The 21538-nt window shown below is 36.1% G+C and overlaps 2 long non-coding RNA genes across 2 annotated transcripts in view; both read left to right on the top strand.

Annotated features, from left to right (window-relative positions):
* The window catches only part of LOC135214498 (uncharacterized), a 346832-nt gene that overhangs the window by 268772 nt on the left and 56522 nt on the right, over positions 1-21538 (top strand). The gene's annotated exons all lie outside the window — the stretch shown is intronic.
* Positions 6308-21538, top strand: part of LOC135214497 (uncharacterized) — a 70753-nt gene continuing 55522 nt past the window's right edge. The window contains exons 1-2 of the long non-coding RNA XR_010314380.1: positions 6308-6551; positions 8123-8215. This is a non-coding gene — a long non-coding RNA (uncharacterized LOC135214497). The remainder of the gene's footprint in view (positions 6552-8122; positions 8216-21538) is intronic.

Below are 21538 nucleotides of genomic sequence, written 5' to 3'. Positions count from 1 at the left end.
TCCCGGCTGATTGGAAGGACTCGCTGCGACGGGAAATTTACGAAAAACTACGTAGGACTACAGATGCCTGAAAAGGAAACTCGACAGAAAACTAAAAATCTTATTGATAGCAGTGATTGGACTAATTGTGCACGTCAAGATTGTGTTGTTAACTTATCTAGTAAACAAAATAAGTGAAAATGTTGTGAGTGCGCTTGGATATGGTTTATCTTTCTTTGCAACAAGTAGACCTTCGGCTTTAATGATTGGGTCATCCCTAAGTAAATTTGAAAAATATTGTGATCTTCCTCAAAATCATGTCGACATGATTAAAGGTATTGTTTACGGAGCTGCCAATGTTAAGCATGAAAGTAACTTCCCTGCTCGCTATAAGAAAAGTTTGACCGATCTTAAAAAGGACAATACTATCCACATCACAAAAGCGGATAAGTCAAATAGTATAGTAATTTTAGATAAAGCTGACTACATATCACGTATGCAAGAACCCTACTGGATGATGATGTGACTTATAAAAAACTAACAAAAAATCCTCTTGATCAAGTCATAAAAAACTTCAATAGCATAGTGAAAAGTATCCTTAAAGATAAAACAGAACTACTAGGTTTTTTTTTTTTTTTTTTTTTTTTTTCAAATTGTCCAGTCAATTCTCCTTCGCTACCTTATTATATGGATTAGTCAAAACGCACAAAGAAAATAACCCTATGCGGCCTATTATCAGTACTGTTGGTTCAATTTCATATAAACTCTCGAAATATATCACTAAGATCTTGTCCCCGTTACTTGGAACCATCTCCGATTCTCATATATATAATTCTCTAGATTTAGTTGATAAATTATACAAAATTGCTCTTTGCCCTACTGTAGAATTCGTTAGTTTGACGTATGTTCTCTTTTTACTAAAGTCCCTATAGACTCTATTTTAGAATATCTTAGCAATGACTAACTCAGCATGAATTACCTCTACCTATAAGTCACATTATTTCACTCACGAGTTTGTGCATTTGTGATTGTAAGTTTATATTCAATGGTGAATTTTATCAACAAATTTTTGGCATGGCAATGGGAAATCCTTTATCACCATTGCTCTCAAACCTGTATATGGAATTCTTCGAAAAAAACGCTACTTACCTAATATCATTCATATTCCTGTAAAGTGGTATCGTTACGTTGATGATTGTTTAGCTGTTCTTCCTGTCGGTATTGATGTAAATGATTTACTCTCTAAATTAAATAACCAGGTACCATCGATTAAGTTTACTCTAGAATTAGAAAAAGACAATTGCTCCCTTTCTTAGATGTTTTGATACATAGAGAACCATTTCAATGTAAATTCAGTATTTATAGAAACCGACTAACAACTTAACCTTATGTTTCATTTCTTCTCAGGCCACCATCTTAATATAAAAATATCAATTTTTTCCTCTATGTTTTTACGAGCATTACGAATTGTCAGTCCACAATATTTGGATCAAGAAATTGAATACATAAGAAAAATAGGGAAAGATTTATGCTATCCTTCACATATATTAGACATTTGTTATAATAAAGCCCACAAAAAGTTTTATACTGAAAACAACACACAGAAAGAAAATTCTAAGAACATTCTCAGTTTGCCTTATTTTAACGGATTTGAAACCATTAAACCATTGTTAAAAGCTTTTAATGTCAACCTTGTTTCTTCCTATTAATAAAACACCCACTAAAAAGAATGTTAATAAAAAATGGCCCCAGAGAAAGCAACAACATAATATATAAAATTCCATGTATGGATTGTCCCTCATTCTACCTGGGACAGTCGAGCAAGGGCTTAGAAGTAAGGCTAAGCCAGCATAAATACTCTGTAAAAACAAATGGGCAAAAATCTAATGCATTATTTATTCATTTAAGTGAAAACAACCACCGAATTAATTGGATTGACAGTTCAGTAATTGCACGGTCAAGAGATGTCTTATCACGAAATCTTTTAGAATCTGCTTTAATACAACTTACTTTTCATTGTAATTTCAATGTTAGTCGTGGCCTTTTTGTTTTTCATTTAGACCCTTGTATCTGTAACATGTTTTAAGAATGACCTCAAATATATAATTACTGACTTAAATAAAATCAGTTGCCTTAGAGTTATTAAAAAAAAAAAAAAAAAATTTTATTGTAATGTATGTCTGTCATTTTTTGTGAATATGGTTTTGTCTACCAGGTTCCGTATAGCTGTCACCTATAATCCTTTAATTGTCTGGAGATTGTATCTGAGATGATTGTCTTAAACCTTTAATTGCACCCTTTGTTTATGCTTGTTTGGGAAGGTTTCTTATCTTCCAGGTGTGTCGGATTCTAGGACCTAATCCTTTTATAATCCCTATCTGTCAGTTATACGAACCTTCTTGTATTGTTTTTTTCTCGTATTTTGTCAGTAGCTGCTTAAGTAAAGGGCTTTTCAGCCGAAAGATCTCGCAGACTCCTTCGTTTATTTTTCCTTCGTGGCATTTATCTATATATATATATATATATATATAATATATATATATATATATATATATATATATATATATATGTATTATTATGTTTATTGCCCCTCTCGACTACCCACAATTTCTTGATTTTAGTTAGTCTAAAGGAGCAGCCATGTTTTCTCCTAAATCAGCTGGTTTTTGGAAAGAAACACGAGGTAGGATGGGGGAAAAGGAATTTCCGGTTAGGCTGAGTCTTAGGGTAAGACAGGCAAGTCACGGGATTAGCTAGGCCTCGATATGGGCTTTAGGGATCCCTAACATAAGACCTCTTTTCCTTTCCAAATTTACTGGGTGTTTTTGCATCTTTCGGAGACTGCCGGAGGAAATAGGCGCAGCTCAGGCCATTTCGAAAAAACAACCTCATCTCAGAGACTGCCGGGGTGAATGGGCTCAGCTCAGGCCATTTTGAAAAACAACCTCATCTCCCCAGTCCAGGCCAGAATCTCCAAGAGGACAGATGTGTCCTTTCCTCTGACTGACCCACAGAAGTCAGCCCTTTGTGTAGCCTCACGCTGGTTAGCGCCGGAGGCCGGACCCCCTTCACATATCAGACACATGTTCAAGCCTCCAGGATTAAAAGGTACATCTAGAAAGTGCAAATCCAACCAGCCCTGTTTCTCCAAGACGACTCTTGCTAATTTCCATTTCCAAAACTCCTCTTTTATCACTTCTCGATTGAATTTCCTTTTGTCCCCATCGGGCCATGTGCTGCCCCTGTGACCTGTCTCAAGTTTAAATCTTCATTGAATATTTCATTTAACATTAGAGTTCCTCCCCAGTGTGTTAGACAAAGTGAGTAACTGTAAATTTGGGCAAGAAGTCTTTATTTTACACTGCATTAATCTGTAACCCCTTTTCCAGATTCGCTGAGTCCATGTCCTGTCTCGCCCGCAAGTGCTTCCTTTCAGTAACCAAGATCACAATGATCCCTTTCGGAAACCAGCCTTGTTACACATCTGTTTACGGCCAGCTTTTCCTTATTGTGAGATAGATATGGTCCCCGTGCGGACAAGTTGCGTTTACTTTTCCCAGGCCATTCAACGGCCTCTTGTAAATAAATGTATGTAAAGTAATTAGCTGAGTTTCCTGGCGACCTATTTTTCTCTAAAAATAATAATACCAAACCCCACCTTTTTAAGGTAAGTTAAAATCCAGTTACTTTGCATTTCCATATAATATTTCCCATTTATGTATTCGGTTTAAACGAGGCCCCGATACGTAACAGTGTATATATATTATATAGATAGTATATGATATATATATATATATATATAGTATATATATATATATATATATATACATATATATATAATAGATATATATATATATATATATATATATATATATATATATATTATATATAATATCTAATATAATACAGACACAGACACACACCCACACACATATATATATATATATATATATATATATATATATATATATATATATATATATATGTATGTATATATATATTATATATATATATATATATATATATATATATATATATATATATATATATATATATATATATATATATATATACTGTCTCGACCACCATAGCCGTTTAACTACTGAGTACATAATTCTAGTACATCATCCACTGCTTACATCAGCAGAGAAACAATGGTTATTTAACGTAGTGCGCCCACCCTTATGCACATATACATACAGAAACACACATTCAGAAATACACGTACACACACGCACAAACGCAGATATATTATTATATGAAATAACATTGTGTGTGGTATGCACACTAATTAATGTTCTGTGCAACACTAATCCTTTAGAATTCGTCCACAAACGAAATCTAAATACGGTCTTCCAGCTTTAGAAGATGAACAAATTATTGTCAAAGAATCGAAGTTAATCATTAATTGTTATACACCGATGAAGTCACTATCGCATCGACATTTTTTATCAAAGCTAAGGTTTATTTTATCAGGAAAAAAAAGTCTAGAATCTTTCGATAAGATAATACATCACTGTCATCTATAATTGACATTAACACTAAAGAACAGTTCTTTTTTTTTTTCAGTTCCCTGTAGCAGGAGACAGAAAACGACCCACAATGATGCTCCCTAATTTCTTTGAAGTCTATGAACTTTGAGCCTCCCCATAGAGACATATTACTTGCAAGAACTAAGACATATTCTTTATTTCATTGATCACTTAGAAAATTCATTCACTCTCTGGCTGTTAGGACTATTTTCGGGGGAGTAAGCCTACAACTACTTTGTTTTTTCTTGTTGTAGGGGTTGGGGGGGTGGGGGGTGGGGGGTTAGGGTTAGGAAAGCCCTATGGAAAAGCCTGAAAAGGTTCTGAAGAAGGTGTTTCGCGTTAAGTTAAAGATACAGGAAATTTAGGATAGGATATTTATGATTTGTATATTAGAATGAAAATGTAAAAAAAATAAATAACGTGTATATTGAACGAAACAGAGAAAATTTTTTTTCTAATAAAATATACCGGTTTTATTTTGATTTTCATTGTTGAAACAACTTATTCCGTGTTTGTAAGACAGAGATAAAAGTCACACTGAGATTTGTCATCTGTTCGGAGAGACGATTTCTGTTTTATTCTACTTGGGAATTTCAAGAAGTTTAGAAAATCAAGAAGTTATTGAAAGAAGGAAGAAAGTAACTTCGTACGCATAAATTTCATTAGGAAGTCAAACTGCAAAAAAAAAAAAAAAAAAAAAAAAAAAAAAAAAAGTTTCCATCACGATAATAAAAATTACAATGATCATTGTTAGTATGAGAATATATTGTTGATATCATGCTGCCCAGATATACCTTTCAGCAAATAATTAATGCTTAGCTAATCATGTAAATTTATCATGATAAAAAAACTTTGCGTAGTTTTTTTACCTCTCAAATTGGGAAGTGGCTGAAACCGACAGGCATCATGGAATAGTAACTTCAGTTCTGAAGTAACTTAATTAATATCAGTACCTAAATGCTGGGAACAATACGGCAAAGTAATTTGTAAATGACAATATTTCATTTGGTAGCGATTTATATTGATCGATAGAATCATATTCGTGTTATCATCTACGTACATAATTTTATCGCCTAACACTTATTTTGCGCTGTGAGCCTATGAATTGGAAATCACTTGGATTAATATCTATCATGAAATAGCCATTTCACCTTTCAAAACTATAAAAGAGATACCGTTATTGGAGAGAGAGAGAGAGAGAGAGAGAGAGAGAGAGAGAGAGAGAGAGAGAATGATAAAAAAGGAACGAGATGACAGTGATAAAAAAAGTAAATTTTTAGACCATTTTTGATAAAGAAAGAAAACGAGAAAGGGAATGGACGTTAAAATATCAAGGAAAGTTTTGGTATATAGATGATCTGTTGCACTAAGTACAGGAAATTTGGGTCCACTGCTACGGAGCTTCTTCGGCTCATAAACTTTTTCCGATTTTGTAGTCCGGAACACTATGGAATTATAGAAAGTATCTTCAAGTATTTTGAAAGACGATATAAAAAAGAAAGTTCATTGGCCAGTACCGGCGGTAGTTCGGTTGAATCAGATGTGTTCGCTCTCTTGGTGCTGGAGGTCTCATTAAGCAAACTGGCAAATGTAGGTCTAACGTTTTACTTACAATTAGTTATTTAATAAAACAGAAGTTTTTCTTAAGATATTATTATTTCGTTAACGTACTTGAAATGAAACAGTTATGGCGGTTGAATAAATATTTTCAGCTTGCGTGTAAACTGGAATCAAACGCACGTATTGTAACCATTGTATGGACCAACCACACTTGTAGTGAAGAGGTAGAGGCGCTGTGTAACGTGTCATGCTTGTTTGGACTCTTTTCGTTGGTCCAATTTACCCATCCGAGCCTTAGTCGTTGCTTTAAAGATCTGTGAACAAGAGGAGATCGTTGTTTCGATAGGATGCAGTACATTCAGTTGTGTGAGCTTATATATAACGAATAATCCACACCGACACGAACGATTATTTTGACAACCGGTCTCGAGGAAACGGCCTAGTCCCATACGGTAGCACCTAAGCAGGGTGCAGGCGTTGGTAAGTGCGATTCTATATAGAATTAGTTTGACTAATCTTGTTGCTCTTATTGGAGTGTAAGAAGATGAATCATGTTCGCTGTCATCAAACCGTCAGTGTAGATTGAGTAGCAAAGACATTTTGTTTACTTCGGTATAGTCTTCAGGGCGTCTTCCAACCTGCAAGCAGCAACTTCCATTTGTTGGAAATTGCCAGTATTTGTTATCGTAAATAATTTAATGTTAGGATAAAATACTCGGCTTTTCAATGGAAACAGCGCTTCATAGTTTCCTTTTATATTTTTATTGCTAAGTTCGACGAGTATGTTAACGTGATGGTCTCGTGTAGCCTAGGCCTAGTAGAGGTAAATAGAGGGAATTTGAACTCTGCGAGAAGTGATCATCATTCCTGTGAAGGAAGATAATAGGAATCGGGGAAAAGAAATCACTATTCCAGAACTTGATCCAATAGTAATTGATACCCACACAGACTCACGTATGTGTGTATGGTTGAATTAAACTGTTTAGATGTTACACAATCATCGCGATTTGTTGGGTTGGCAGATGTTATGAAAATGAGTAATAAATCTTTTGATCATCCCCAGAGATCTGTATGCGTGGTAGAATCTGGATACAAGCAGGCCTACGTGGGTACTTTTGATTCGCTGAAGCGAATAGCGGTGTGTTAGGAGGAAGTTCACAGAGCCACCCCCCCCCCCCCCCCCTTCTCTCTCTCTCCTCTCTCTCTCTCTCTCCTCTCTCTCTCGCTCTCTCTCCTTCTCTCTCTCTCTCTCTCTCGATCCAACCAAGAAGATATTTTCTGAACTCTAGATTCATGTTACTCAAGTTGATTGGAGGGTATGGTGTGGAAAGACAGAGGTAGCAAAAATACCTACTTATATTCTCAAAGTGTTACATCTTGAGATAGCTTTGCAGAAAAGAGTTGAATGTCCATACCAGACGATAGGAGAAGAGGAGTGATTTTTACAGATTGGTTTACAAATCTATAGGCTAGTAAACCTAACAAAAGATACATGTGTACGAACGAACACTTACTTATCTAGGTTAAGACACATCATCGCATGAGAGCTGAAGTAGGTTTCCATGGAATTAGTAGGTCGTTGTTGTGCGTTTCTGTTTGTGCTTAGCTAAGGGTCACACGCATCCTGGGCTGTGGGTTTTTGGCAGACTTTCCTGCTTAACCTGATTAAGATATCTCTACTTCTTCTAAGGAATGTTCCCACATTACTTTTATCATGTAATATTCATTACATACCGAATCATCAAAATAGACCTGACATCCACCGGGAAGTCCAATTTCGTCTCCACTCTTTTGAGATACTTGTAGTAAGTGTGAATAAGGAGGTATGATGTTGGTCTTGTCTTATCAGTAACCGTTTGTTTAACGATGTTCAGGGAGCCAGAGTGATAGGCCCTGACGAGGGAGAACAGTGATAGGCTGCTCTTGAGACCTTCTTTCCCTCATTTGCATCTCATTTAGCAGTCGTCACTCAGATATTTGTATTTGAGATTATTAGTATTCATTCTTTGGAAACAGAATATATTGACCTCTTCGTATGTTCATGATTTCAGAGAAAAATGCCAGAGGTTTCCAGGACCCTCACAAAGCAATGACAGACTGATGTGTGGAAGGACACATGCGCGCGCAGTCACAAAACGTTACAGGTAAGCCAACAGAAATATACCTCTGTAGAATAGTAGTTATGTTTTTACCGTAAAAGTGGCATACGAGTATGTATATAGCGCAAATACAAAGCATATACAGTTATATACAAACAAAACCCGTAGATTCATGTCAAGAAGCCACGCAATTAACAAAAAGAGAAAATTCCCGATAAATAAACAATTTATATCTTGTGTTGCTGTGACAGGCAACGCATCCGATCATTCAGTTCGATGCCCTGATTGCAAAAGTTCCAGACAGCTGGAGACCGAGGTCATGTTCGTCGATTATTTTTATTTCAATTTAGTGAATTCAATTTATTTTAAGACGCCCAAAATTTACAAGAGATAAGACGGTCGATGTCGTGCAGATGAGTCGTTGCAGAGACAAATCTTGGCGTTTACCGCCACTAAGGGTATCATAAGCTGTTCCCATATGGTACCGTTCACCTTCTTTTATGGCTTCTCTGGTGTGGGGCTGAGCTGAATGAAAATATACAAGAGACACGAAACGGAAGGAGGGAATACGTATTTCGTTTTCAATTATATTGGATTGAGATATAGTAAAGACGGTTGAAGTAAGTTTTCGTTTAGCTTCATAATGCAATTTAGGGTATATTCTTATAGAGAGAACGAGAGAGAGAGAGAGAGAGAGAGAGAGAGATGGAATGTTATCAACCTGTCTGACGAAAAGGTAGACTTGTTAACTTCGCTTCAAAACACTGATATATCAAATGCAATTTGAGCATCACTTTCTCCCTTTAGGAGGCCGTATTGGAAAACTTTACGGTGTAAAAGAGGTTTATGGTAAATATATAAAAAAAAATAATAAAATAGACATTCAAATAGTATGAGGCAAATTAAATAAAGGAAGGGATAGCTGAGAAGTTATACGTGGAATGGATTGTTAATTACGTAAATATGGAATGATTTTATGACTGGTTTTAGTAATAATGGAATAGCGATAATGGAGACAGTACTCGTTAAGATGATGATGATAATGATGAACAAGGTTACTATTATTGTTGCTGATATCTGTGCATGTGAACTTATGGTAACTCCCTTAATGTTATTATTATTATATTATAATTATCCATAGGTCATAATTTCCTGAAATATAACAGTTTCAAACGTACCTTGCTATGTTTTGCACGGAGTTGAGATACGTCTAGGAGGGAAGGGATGTAGTTGGGGTGAGGGAGGAGTGGGGCGTGCGGGGGCTGGGGGGGTTAAAGTATTAGGGCTGTCATCAGCAGTAATGTCATTGTCATGTCCAATGAAAACAAACAGCCCCGAGGGGATAAAACATTGGCTTTCTCCAGCGTTAGGGGCCAATAAGGAGTATTGCCTAGTTGCAGACGACGTGGAGAAGATAAAGTGGATTATGCGACGTAGAGGAGAAAAGTGGGCTATTACAATGGTGATAATGGGGAAGTCACGGGATCATATTCGATCCTATTATCACTGTGAAAAGAAGAAATAAAATGTGTTGGTTTTTTGTCGTCAGATAATTTTGGGGAAAATGTCTCTCATGCTACAAATGTGTACTTCATGTTATTTTGGTGAGGAATTAATTTGTTTCATTAATTTCTTTAAAAAGTTGACGTAATTTCTCCGAAACTTATTCACCCGAACCACGATTACTTTAATCATACAGCGCCTCAGTGGCGTGGCTGGTATGGTGTTGGCGTCCCACCTCAGTGGCGCGGGTTCGATTCTCGGCCATTCCATTGAGGAGTGAGAGATGTGTATTTCTGGTGATAGAAGTTCAGTCTAGACGTGGTTCGGAAGTCACGTAAAGCCGTTGGTCCCGTTGCTGAATAATCGCTGGTTCCATGCAACGTTAAAAACACCATACAAACTTTGATCAATACTTTTTTTGCGAGAAATTTATTGGTTTTTTTTTTCATTCCTTTGCAAATTTTGCACAATTTCCCGTAGAACCTACTTTATAGCTTTGTACTACATCCTTTTAACACCTTTTTTCTTTTTCCGTCGGCGTCAGATATGTAGGCCCTAGTTTGAAAAACTCCTTGAAAACTTCTGAGGAGATCGGCTCTTGATATACTCTTGTTTTTGGAATATATAGCTCTAAGGTAGGGAGTCTCTAATATCTTTAAAACCCCAACTAGGGATCCTTTTATATAAGATATTTCGAACTATTTGTTAATTTGTGCAGTACATGATTTCCTACTAATCTATTCTAGGTTGTTGTCAAATGTCTATTCGTGTTCCACTAACGATTATAAACCAACATCCGTGCAGACAGAATGTGATTGTTTTGTCACTTGGCTTAAACATTTCTTAGTTGTACGATATGTTATTATCTTATTTTATCATCATTCTCTGTTTCTGCTGTTTAGCTTCCTTTTCCGTTTTTATCGTTTCATTTCCGTGATATGTTCACATTTAAATCTGCACTTCTTTCGTCAAATTTTTAATCATTTATTTCTCCAAAATCAGAGACGGGGCCAATTCATGTTTCGTTCGAGAAATGAAAACAGTAGTACTAAGCTTCCCTGTCGATGCTCATTGCCATCATTATCTTCTAATGACGTCAAATTAAATCGGAAAATGAAAACAGTAGTACTTAGTTTCCCTGCCGATGCTCATTGCCATCATTATCTTCCAATGACGACGTCAAATTAAAGCGGAATATGCAGAGGTATATTTGGCTTAAGGCGACAGACAAACACTACAGGAACTTCGACATTTGAGACTGTCGACCTTTGAGACTGACTGTCGAGGGCACTTGTGATTTGTGTAGACCTACATTAGGTATTTTCATACTACATGTCTGTGCAATGTTTGATCATTTTTCTTGACCAAAATTCAAATAGAGGAGAAATGCGTTGTTCTTAATCACTGGACTACATCGGCTCTTTAGCATAAATACGTCGCTCGTGTTAATGACGTGTAATTAAGTATCTGAAATTCTGAACAGCATCTATGAAAAAATGATGAGATAACAATTACAGCCTGATCGATCAAACGTGAAAACAAAGTGATACAGTGAAGTAATAATGTCTTTCACAGCTGATTAATGATTGTGAGAAGAAACGTGCGCGGTCGTTCTGGGGAGGAAATTGGATTTCATATTCTAATTACTGTGGCACAAAGGTTACGTAATCTTGGATTCAGAGTTCAAAAGAGGACCTACAGTGAAGGTAGTGAATTTTCATCTCTCTCTCGTCTCTCTCTCTCTCTCTCTCTCTCTCTTTCGCTTCTTTGTGATTTCATGTGCTTTATAAGAGTGAAAATAGAATAGAGAACAGCTACTTCATTCAGAGACATCATTTATAATAATAATATAATAATAATAATATGTTTTATTTCAGCTCGGGCCATATACATTGAGTATACAAGATACAGACAGTAACATACACAATCTAGATACATGAGATATGATAAAATAGAAAAAGAAAATGAATAATCGGCACTTATCCATAATATAGCTGAGGTAGCATAAAAGCTAGTAATCATCATACTGGTAATAACAGTAATAATATTGGTGAGAAAAAAAAAATGCATTGCGAGTAATAACAGTTGGTGCACATATTATATAACTCAAATTTCCAACTAGAGACCTTAGGTGGTTACAGTAGTCAGGTCCAGAGGGTTAATACATAAATTAAATGTAAATAAAACTTTAACTTGATAGGAATTACAGTAATAATGAAAAATTAAAATATCAGCAATAAATGTAATAATGACAAAAAACTGCAAGATGACATCTTGCCAATACAGAGATTAAGTCCTTTAGGGGACAAAGGCCTCATTTTCATCTTTCCCACAATTTAGATCTTCTTCTTGCTTCACTCCTTAGGATGCTTTGTATGAGCGAGTTGCTGCTGTTTCTCACTCGGGTTACCAGACTGGACATTGTTCGCCTAACAATGATTTTTAAATTGTCCAGGTGGTTTTCAATGAACATCTGTGTGGCGGATTGGTAGCGGGGAGTGTTTGTGAGGCGTCTCAGAAATGTCATTGTGCACAACAGTGATGCGTCTCATGGTCTCTCGGGTATAGTTCGTCCAGAGGGAACACCCATAGATACTGTAGCAGTACGAGCGGAATAGCAGCAGTTTCACGTCTCGGTGACAGAAGGCAAACCTCCTTGCAATCATGTTGCCAGCTGCACATAGTTTACGACGCCTCTGTTCAATGTCTGCCGTAATCTTTTTGGTCGTCGGGTGATAATGTGACCCAAAATACGGAAATTCGTGCACAAATTCCAGCCGATGGTTTCCGAGGAAAATTTGAGGTTCTGCAATATGATTAAGCGATCTCGGGAGCAGCGACATGCACTGGGTCTTGGTTTCGTTGTAGATTATATCAAATTCCTCTGCATATTGGCGGCAGGTGTCGATGAGTCGTTGGAAGACCTTGCACTGATGGGAAATCAGAACCATATCGTCGGCGTAACAGAGGTTGTTTTATAGTTGTTTCATTGACGGTGCATCCGATTGGGAGCGAGTTCAGTTTGACATTCAAGTCATCTGTGTACGTATTAAACAGGTAAGGAGAGAGAATGCCCCCTTGCCGGAGCCCGTTTAGGGAGCCGAAGGTGTAAGATAACACGTTACCCCATTGACACAGAAGTGCTGTGTGGAGAACCAGCAATGTAAAATGCCAATTAGGTACAGGGTGTGCCCCTTTATGCAGCTTCAGGAAGAGCTTCAGGTAGTTTACTCTGTCAAATGCTTTTCTCACATCTACAAAACAAAGGAAAATAGGAGAGGCTGATGATAGGTAATAATTAAGCAATTCTTTCAGTATGTAGATGCAGGTGTCGGTTGAGTGGTTTGCTTTAAACCCGAACTGGTTGTCAGTGGTGTGTAGAAAGGGGAGAAGTCTAACTAGAAGAACAGACTCAAGTATCTTCGATGCGATCGTTGTGATTGCAATCGGCCGGTAGTTGCCAGGGTCAGCTGCATCCTTTAGCTTGTTTTTGATTAATGGTATTAAGTGAACTAAGAGTAGGGAGTCTGGAAGAAACCGGTGAATTATGCACGCATTGAATAGGGCAGCTAGCAAAATGTAAATTATCGGATGGCAGAGTTTGAAGGCCTCTGCAGGAAGACCATCACAGCCGGGCGATTTATTATTAGGTAGGCTGTTTATGGCATCGCTGATGTTACCTGGCGTAATACGGTCTGCAAAATGAAATTGAATGTTGTCAGTAAGGAGGTTATCTACATCCCTCGGGAATCTTGATCATTTATGCAATTCAGGATATTGTTGAAGTGATCGCCCCACATACTTGCAATAGCTTCGTCTCCGACTGCTTCCCCTACTCTCTGTGATAGCTTTTTTAGTTTTGGGATTTAAAGACTGGATATCTTTCCAAGACGAGGATAATCACCAGATTCTAAGTTTCTAGACATTGCATCGGCTCTTAGTTGTTTTCATTTAACCTGCAGTGCTTAAGAGCAAGTTTGAACTTATAAACAGAGTTGGCATCAACATAGCAATAATTTCCTTCACATTTCACATCATCGTCATAAAAATGTTGCGGTTTTAATAGCAACTGTAATAACAAATCCAATCCAAATAACAAGCAAGAACACAAATAATGAAAGCTATTCTAGAATAATTTGTAAATTACAGTCGCTGATATGTTACCAAATTACATATATTGATATAATAATCATATTTATGTCATCACTGCATAATCTTATTGCTTACCATTTTACCATTTTTTGCTCTATGGACTTAAAGTAATTGACATTTCACCTGTTAACATTTATGAAAGAGTTACCTACATTAGAGAGAGAGAGAGAGAGAGAGAGAGAGAGAGAGAGAGAGAGAGAGAGACCTTACCTTACAGACCTTACATCTTGTTCGGGTTGCCCCAGGTCCCTCAGTCTGAAGCACCTCCTAATGTCTACCAGAGAGTTGCTAGTACATCTTCCGGTATATTTTGCATCTTCCAATCTTGGATGGTCTGGATCAGCTTAGATATTTGTCGAGCTTATTCTTAAACACATCTACACTCACTCTGATATATTCCTCAGATGAGCTGGCAACGCATTGAATAGACGGCTGCATAATCGATGCTGGTGCGTAGTGAAACTAATGTCCTGTGTGCTTTCCTTATTTTTCCTGGTATAGATTTGGGCACTATTAATCTACCTCTGCTTGCTCTTTCTGATATTTTCAGCTCCATGATGTTTACAGCAATTCCTTCTATCTGTTTCCATGCCTGAATTATCATGCAGCGTTCTTTTCTCCTTTCTAGACTATATAATTTTAAGGATTGTAGTCTTTCCCAGTAGTCAAGATCCTTAACTTCTTCTATTCTAGCTGTAAAGGACCTTTGTACACTCTCCATTTGTGCAATATCCTTTTGATAGTGTTGGTACCATATCATATTACAATATTCAAGTGGACTACGAACATATTTTTTATAAAGCATATCATGTGTTCAGCTTTTCTTGTTTTGAAGTGCCATAACAACATTCCCACTTTTGCGTTTACATTTTTGCCAATAGAATTGCTATTTGATCATTGCATAACATGTTCCTGTTCATCATCACACCAAGGTCTTTAACTGCTTCTTTATTTGTGATTGTCTCATTATTAGGTCCCCTATATGCGTATAACTATCCTTCTCTGTCTCCATAATTTATTAATTCAAATTTATCAGAGTTAAATACCATCCTATTTACCTCTGCCCAATCATATACTTTTAATGTCTCTTTGTAGTGCGTTCCTATCTTCATCACAAGTAATTTCTCTACTTACTCTTGTGTCATCGGCGAAACTACTCACTATCCGAGTCCTTAACATTACTGTCTATGTCGACAATCATAATAACAAACAGTAATGCAACTAACACCGTACCTTGTGCACACACCGGATATTACCTTGGCTTCATCCGATTTCTCATCGTTTGCAATAACTATCTGTTTTCTGTTCTGTAAGAATTCTTTTAACCATCTTCCTACCTTATCCACTATATTTATGTTTTCTAATTTTCTTCGCTAATATATTATGATCTACCTTGTTAAAAGATTTGCAAAGTCTAGATAACCACATCAGTTTCATTTCCGCTTTTCATATTTTTGTATATGTTTCTCACTTGGGGACTAACAGTTGGTTTGTGTACTTTTTCTAGGTACGAAACCATGTTGTGCTATATTAAACAAATTATTTTTTATTTAAATGCTTCATATATTTTTCTTCATTACCCTTTCATACACTTTCATAATATGTGATGTTTGACTCACAGGCCTATAATTACTTGCCTCTAGTCTTGATCCACTTTTGAAAGTAGGGGTAACTATATGCTAATTTTTGCTCATCATAATCTTGCCTGTATCTACACTTTGTCTTAATAATATTGCAAGTGGCTTTGCGATAGAATTAACTACTTTCTTTTAACAAAATAGCAGGGACACCATCAGGCCCTGCAACAGTTCCATTCTTAATTTCATTAATCGCCTGCACAATATCAGCTTCATTAATATCTATGTCTGATAAATATTCACTACATCCCTTACTTCTGTATCATTATCTTGCACAATAGCACTTCTTAATATTATGTCGATAAATATTCACTATTTTCATACCTTACTTCTGTATCATTATCTTCATTATCATCTAGGGGTGAATTCTCTCTTATATCGTTATGCCAATATGTTGCATATTTCCTTTTTTCATTAGTTAATCTCCCTTCAATTCTTAGAGGGCCTATTTTCTATTCTTCTTTTATTCATATTTTTCGCATACGAGTACAATAGTTTGGGGTTTTGCTTGATATTTATTTGGCTTTTTTCTTTCAAGTCCCGTTTTTCATTTTCTTTGACTGTATAATCTTTTGTTTGGCATTTTATATCTTACTTTTTAGTTCGAGCACTTTCCATGCATTTTTTTCTTTTGCAAGACCTTTTTATTCCACTTTCCATGATTTTCCTGGAATGAGATCCTTCAGTCTCTTCGTTTGCATGACTGATGTTTACTTTTTCTTCTTCGGTATATATTTATCATATTTTTCTCTAATATTTTATATAATATCTCCGTATTTACCTTTTTTTCATCACTTACGAAAATGTTATCCCAATCTTTGTTTAATTCTTCATTTATTATTTCTGACCATTTTATATTTTAACTGTAGAAGGTTGTATTTTCCATATCCTTCCCACTTTTTCATTTCTTCTTATCTCTGTTTTCACTTGCTTTGGAATGACTGTTAATTCTATGACATTATGGTCTGAAATACTCGCATTATAACTATTATTTCTTTAACATAATTCACCTCGTTCACAAATATAGGTCTAAAGTATTTTACCTTTTCTTGTTGGCAGGTGATTTATTTGTGAATGTTGTATTTTAGTAGGATATCTAATAGCTTTTCGAATTGCCTCTTATCATCTGCACTACTATTACTCTCATTTTTATATGTATAAATACAACCACAATCTCCTATTCGTTCTTTCCAGTCTACGAAAGGAAAGTTAAAGTCTCCGGATAAAAGAATAGTCAAGTCCAAGTGATTTCTACATACATTATCCAATTTTTCTATTATTGTGTCAAACTCTTTAGTATTAGGGTGGGGGTCTATATATTACTATTCATTAATTTTTCAGATTCAAATTCTACCGCTTTAGTTCACATTCTGAGTTACTATATTTCTCATATATTTTTCCTTGTTTTTTGTCTTTCCCATATATTGCGGTTCCCCCTTGATTCCTATTTTTTCTATCTGATCTATAAGTTTGGAACCCTTTTATTTGATCGTCATTCCCAGTCTCTTGGTTATACCAGGTTTCACTATATCATTATATCTATTTTCTTTTCAATTTGGGTTAGTTCTTCTAAAGTACTCTATTTTTCTTTTTGAGTTACTCGTAACTAAACCCTGCGCATTCATCAATGATGGTTTGCGTGTTTTCTCCTTTATTTAATATGGGTAGTAATAGGATTTTCCTGTTCTGGTATGTTGTTCGTTTCTTCATTTCCAGAAATTCTGACAATAAGAAATCCAACTTTTCCATAATATTTGATCTTCCTCCATCATAATTATTCATTTTGTCTGATCTGCAATTCACAGAGAGAGAGAGAGAGAGAGAGAGAGAGAGAGAGAGAGAGAGAGAGAGAGGCGGGATGGGGGCGATGGATGTTGCTTAATGGTCAGGTAGTGAGGCATATATGAATGATATGGAACAGAGAGGGACAATAGGCTAAGTAATGGCTAAAAGTATTGCCAAAAATGAACTGTAATAAAATGAGAAAATGACATATACTATATAATATGGTAATGAGATATTTAGATACTTGGAAGATGCAGTATTGAAGGGCTGATTGACGGTGTAAGATCATTTGAAAATCTTCCTGAAAATGAAGTTTGCTTCACCCAGCTTATTATCACATGTTCACTTTGGAGACGGGGGATAAAGACCTTTTATTTTACTTCCGATTCCACCGTTTTATCCTAATAAATGAGCTATTATGAGAACCTCCTTGTTGTTGTCTATTGACTTTTGAAGCGAACTGACGCCTTATTTAATTAAATGATGCTCATTTGATGTGACACAAAGAAACCGAATGTTTTCAGTCCGTTTAATACCTAAACAGAACAATTACAGTTTCGGCGTAATGAATACAACTTGAATTTGGCAGGTCATTTACCCATTGGATCAGGGTGAAATGAAGAGAAATGGCGTCCTTTGCAAGTTGCGCTGTTGGGAATGAGCGGAAATGACGTGGAATGAAAATAAATGACATATATCTTGACTGGTGAGAATGGAAGAAGTAATAGTGCTCGGAATCGAATTAGATGAGACAATTCGTCAAGGAATTCTCGGACCACGTTTTTTGTATCATTGATAGTCATAATGATAACAGTACAGATGGTGTTATAAACCTGTTGTTATCCCAAACGTAAAACACCAAAATTATATTCTGTCCATTTGGAGGGGCGTCACTTATTCTTCCTTTATTTGTATGTCTTGTTTATACCGTTCCTATCCTACTCCTTTATCTGTACTTGTACTTGTTCCTCCTCCTCCTTTACGTACGTCTTGTACCGTTCCTATCCTACTCCTTTGTTTATACCATTCCTATCCTACTCCTTTATTTGTACGTCTTGTTTATACCGTTCCTATCCTACTCCTTGTTTATACCGTTCCTATCCTACTCCTTGTTTAAACCGTTCCTATCCTACTCCTTGTTTAAACCGTTCCTATCCTACTCCTTGTTTATACCGTTCCTATCCTACTCCTTTATTTGTAGGTCTTGTTTATACCGTTCCTATCCTACTCCTTGTTTATACCGTTCCTATCCTACTCTTTGTCGCCAAAACATAGTGAGCAGATGTTACATCACATTTTTTTCCACATATGACAAATCCATATTGCCTCCTTAAAAAAAAAAAAAAAAAAGTTTTGCCATTACAGAGATGAATCGCATCTTGATTTTTACAAACTAGGTAAGCACGAAGGTCCATCTGCCTTCCTTCCAGTGCAATGAAGTATTTCTGTCTTCCAAGATTCCTCTTTATGAGATATACTAAGGATATACTGATTGGTACGAAGGGCAAATTCTAGAGGTCGAGATTGAACTGTAGGAGTTATTAATTGTAAATTCCCGAACTGAGAATTTTCGAGGAATTTTCGAGCGAGCGAAGCGTCTGTGAGCTTTGGGGAATTGTAGGTATTAAGAAACAAATAACTCCAGCCCTTCAACCTATGGTTTTGATCTCAATTTGGCTCATATACTGACAACTTCATTTACATTCGACTTTTGTAAAGGATTTTTCTTGGTTCAGTATGATTAGTCCGTTCTTGGAAAGGCGATTTCATCTACATTTAGATCCTCCCGTAGGAATAACTCAATACTTGGTGGATTGAATCCAACGTATTGGGGTTCAGGTTTCATCAAGAGTTTATTGAAAACTCTAGTCATATTTAGGACTTATAAATGATTGGCTCTTAATACGTTATATATTCTTGCGGACTGTTTTAAAGCTTTTCTGTAGAGGTACGTGAAAGACGGGAGTACTTATGTTAGCAAGTATACAGTCTTCCAGTTATTCTCTCTCTCTCTCTCTCTCTCTCTCTCTCTGCTCTCTCTCTCTCTCTCTCTCTCTCTCTTAGGCTTAGGGTTTCTCAGCGCGTGAATTAATTTATTATATCTCTACCGTGCCCTAATCAAAACCGGCAGCTGCTCCATCAGTACCGATTAGAAAAACTGATTCGATCTTAATGACCAGTAAATGAAGTCGGCGATTATCTCAAGCTGTCGCACGAGTGTGGATGCTCAATTCTTTGCAAGCAAAGTACATAGGTTTGCCAATTTGCTTTCAACAACTTCCGTATGGGAAAGCAGACATGCGGTGGTAATTGAAAACGTCATTGTCAGTCCATAATATTTTCTAGCAGGAAGCCAGATATTGCAATTCTGTGGAAGGGAAAGATTTCTAGAATGAAGCAACAGAGATGAGACGTAAGACAATAAAAATCCAATATTATTGTGAGCTAAGCTACCTCCATGGGTCTCGCCTAAATGACTGGAGCAGGAATACTTTCTTTTCCTAGACTTTTTTGTACATGTCGATTGTATTTAGTACTGGCAAGCCATTAGCAGTAAGCAGATATTGTTTTAAACGATCTCTATCTATTCGGTATAGAAGATGTATAAGTTATACATACGTACATAGTACATTATGCTGAAGCTTACAGTTCCGGCTGTATCATAAACGTTCTTTCCTTTCGTGACACAAATCTGTATAACATCGTCTTTGGAGTGTGAAATCCTTTGCTGTTTCCTTTCTCTGTTCCCCTGCACCGAATCCTTCGTTTCAGATGTCTGTTAACGCCTTTGGAACCATCCATTCACACTTTTTACTCCCACTTGTAATATCAATCAATCTTCAGTACTTTTTTTCTCTCATCCACACTTCCCTCCCAATCTTTCTTTTTTGTTCTTCCTCCCATTCCAAAATGTTTCGTTCTTTGGTATAATTTTTCACAAAAATCAGTCGGATTTTCTCGGCGCATCTCCTGGCTGGGCAGTATGCGATAGGAAAGATTGATATATCGATTAAACAACAGATTTTTGATGAGTTGATAGATATTCAGGAGGAAATCTTTGAAATTTTTGTATTTGGTTATGAATGGGAATTTTTGTTGTATTTTTATCACTATTTGGGTCAAATTTTAGATTCAGGGCACATAAAAAGATCCCAAGTACAGTTCGTGCGTCATTCCTTTAAACACGTAATCTTGAAAAGAGTAATGGTGGATGAGTTTTAATGATCTGCCTAATTTTCTCATTAAAATACCATCATTACAGAATGAACCGGATCTACAGTAAATTGAACACGCTACATTTTAAACCCATTAATCCAAACTAATAACAGAAAAGTATATTTCTTCAATTAATTCGGCTAATTATATAATTGATTTATACAATAAAAATATATTCTTCTCTACTTACAAAGGTAATTTTGTCGTTCTTTGTGAATAAATTATAAACTCTGAAATATTCATATTTCATTCAATTGTCAATCTTGAGAATTAAAAAGAACATTGAAAAGTTTCAACAATTTCAGTCATTTTTCCTTATGAATAAATCATAAAAATTGCATGTTTATATATTATTTGAGCCATAACTATAGTAGTTAATAACCGCTAAGGAATATCTTGGAAAGCTTCGATTTAAAGATAATTACATTAGTAATGAGTATCTCGAAAATTTATAGACGTGTAAATATTCTTCATTTTTCGCTTTGAATTAAACTTATTTTTTTGAAGTTCCTCCTTTAATAGCGGAGTGTCACCCCCCCCCCCCCCCTCAACTTGAGAGAGCCTCATTATGAGATAATCACTGCCACTCAGATATTCTCTCCTGAATAGGGTCCCCCCCAAGCCCTGTTTACCATACCATAAAGGGGTTCATGTATTACCTACGAAGTGAGGATGCAGTGTGGAATATGCTCCCTTTTCATGACTTTAGTTTTGGATATTCAATGAGACTCTTCATTGGTGTCTGAAGTTGGTTTTAATGATACGTTCATAGATTGACTTTTCTGATGAGGGTCAGTCAACTCAAAGTCTTTTGCCATAATTGTTCTGATCAAGTTTCATGGTTGGTGTTTCGGCCTCGAAAAATGGACACAAAAGTGCTGTTCAGTTAGACAGAGAATAACGTTGAAATAAAGTTGAAATTTCCTGCTATTTCTGTTACGCCTCAAAGTAAGAAATGTGTCATTTATTAACAGTTGACGGAAAATTTATTTGGTTTTTTGATAGAGATAAATTTAGACCTGTAAATTTTAGAGAAAACTGTATCAAATTCAGTTTGTTTTCTAGTTAAGCTATA

The sequence above is a fragment of the Macrobrachium nipponense genome, chromosome 45 (genome assembly GCF_015104395.2).
Source record: "Macrobrachium nipponense isolate FS-2020 chromosome 45, ASM1510439v2, whole genome shotgun sequence".
In the NCBI taxonomy this organism is placed as follows: domain Eukaryota; kingdom Metazoa; phylum Arthropoda; class Malacostraca; order Decapoda; family Palaemonidae; genus Macrobrachium; species Macrobrachium nipponense.
The sequence above is the reverse complement of the archived record's forward strand: the minus strand, read 5'-3'. Positions and strand labels throughout refer to the sequence as shown.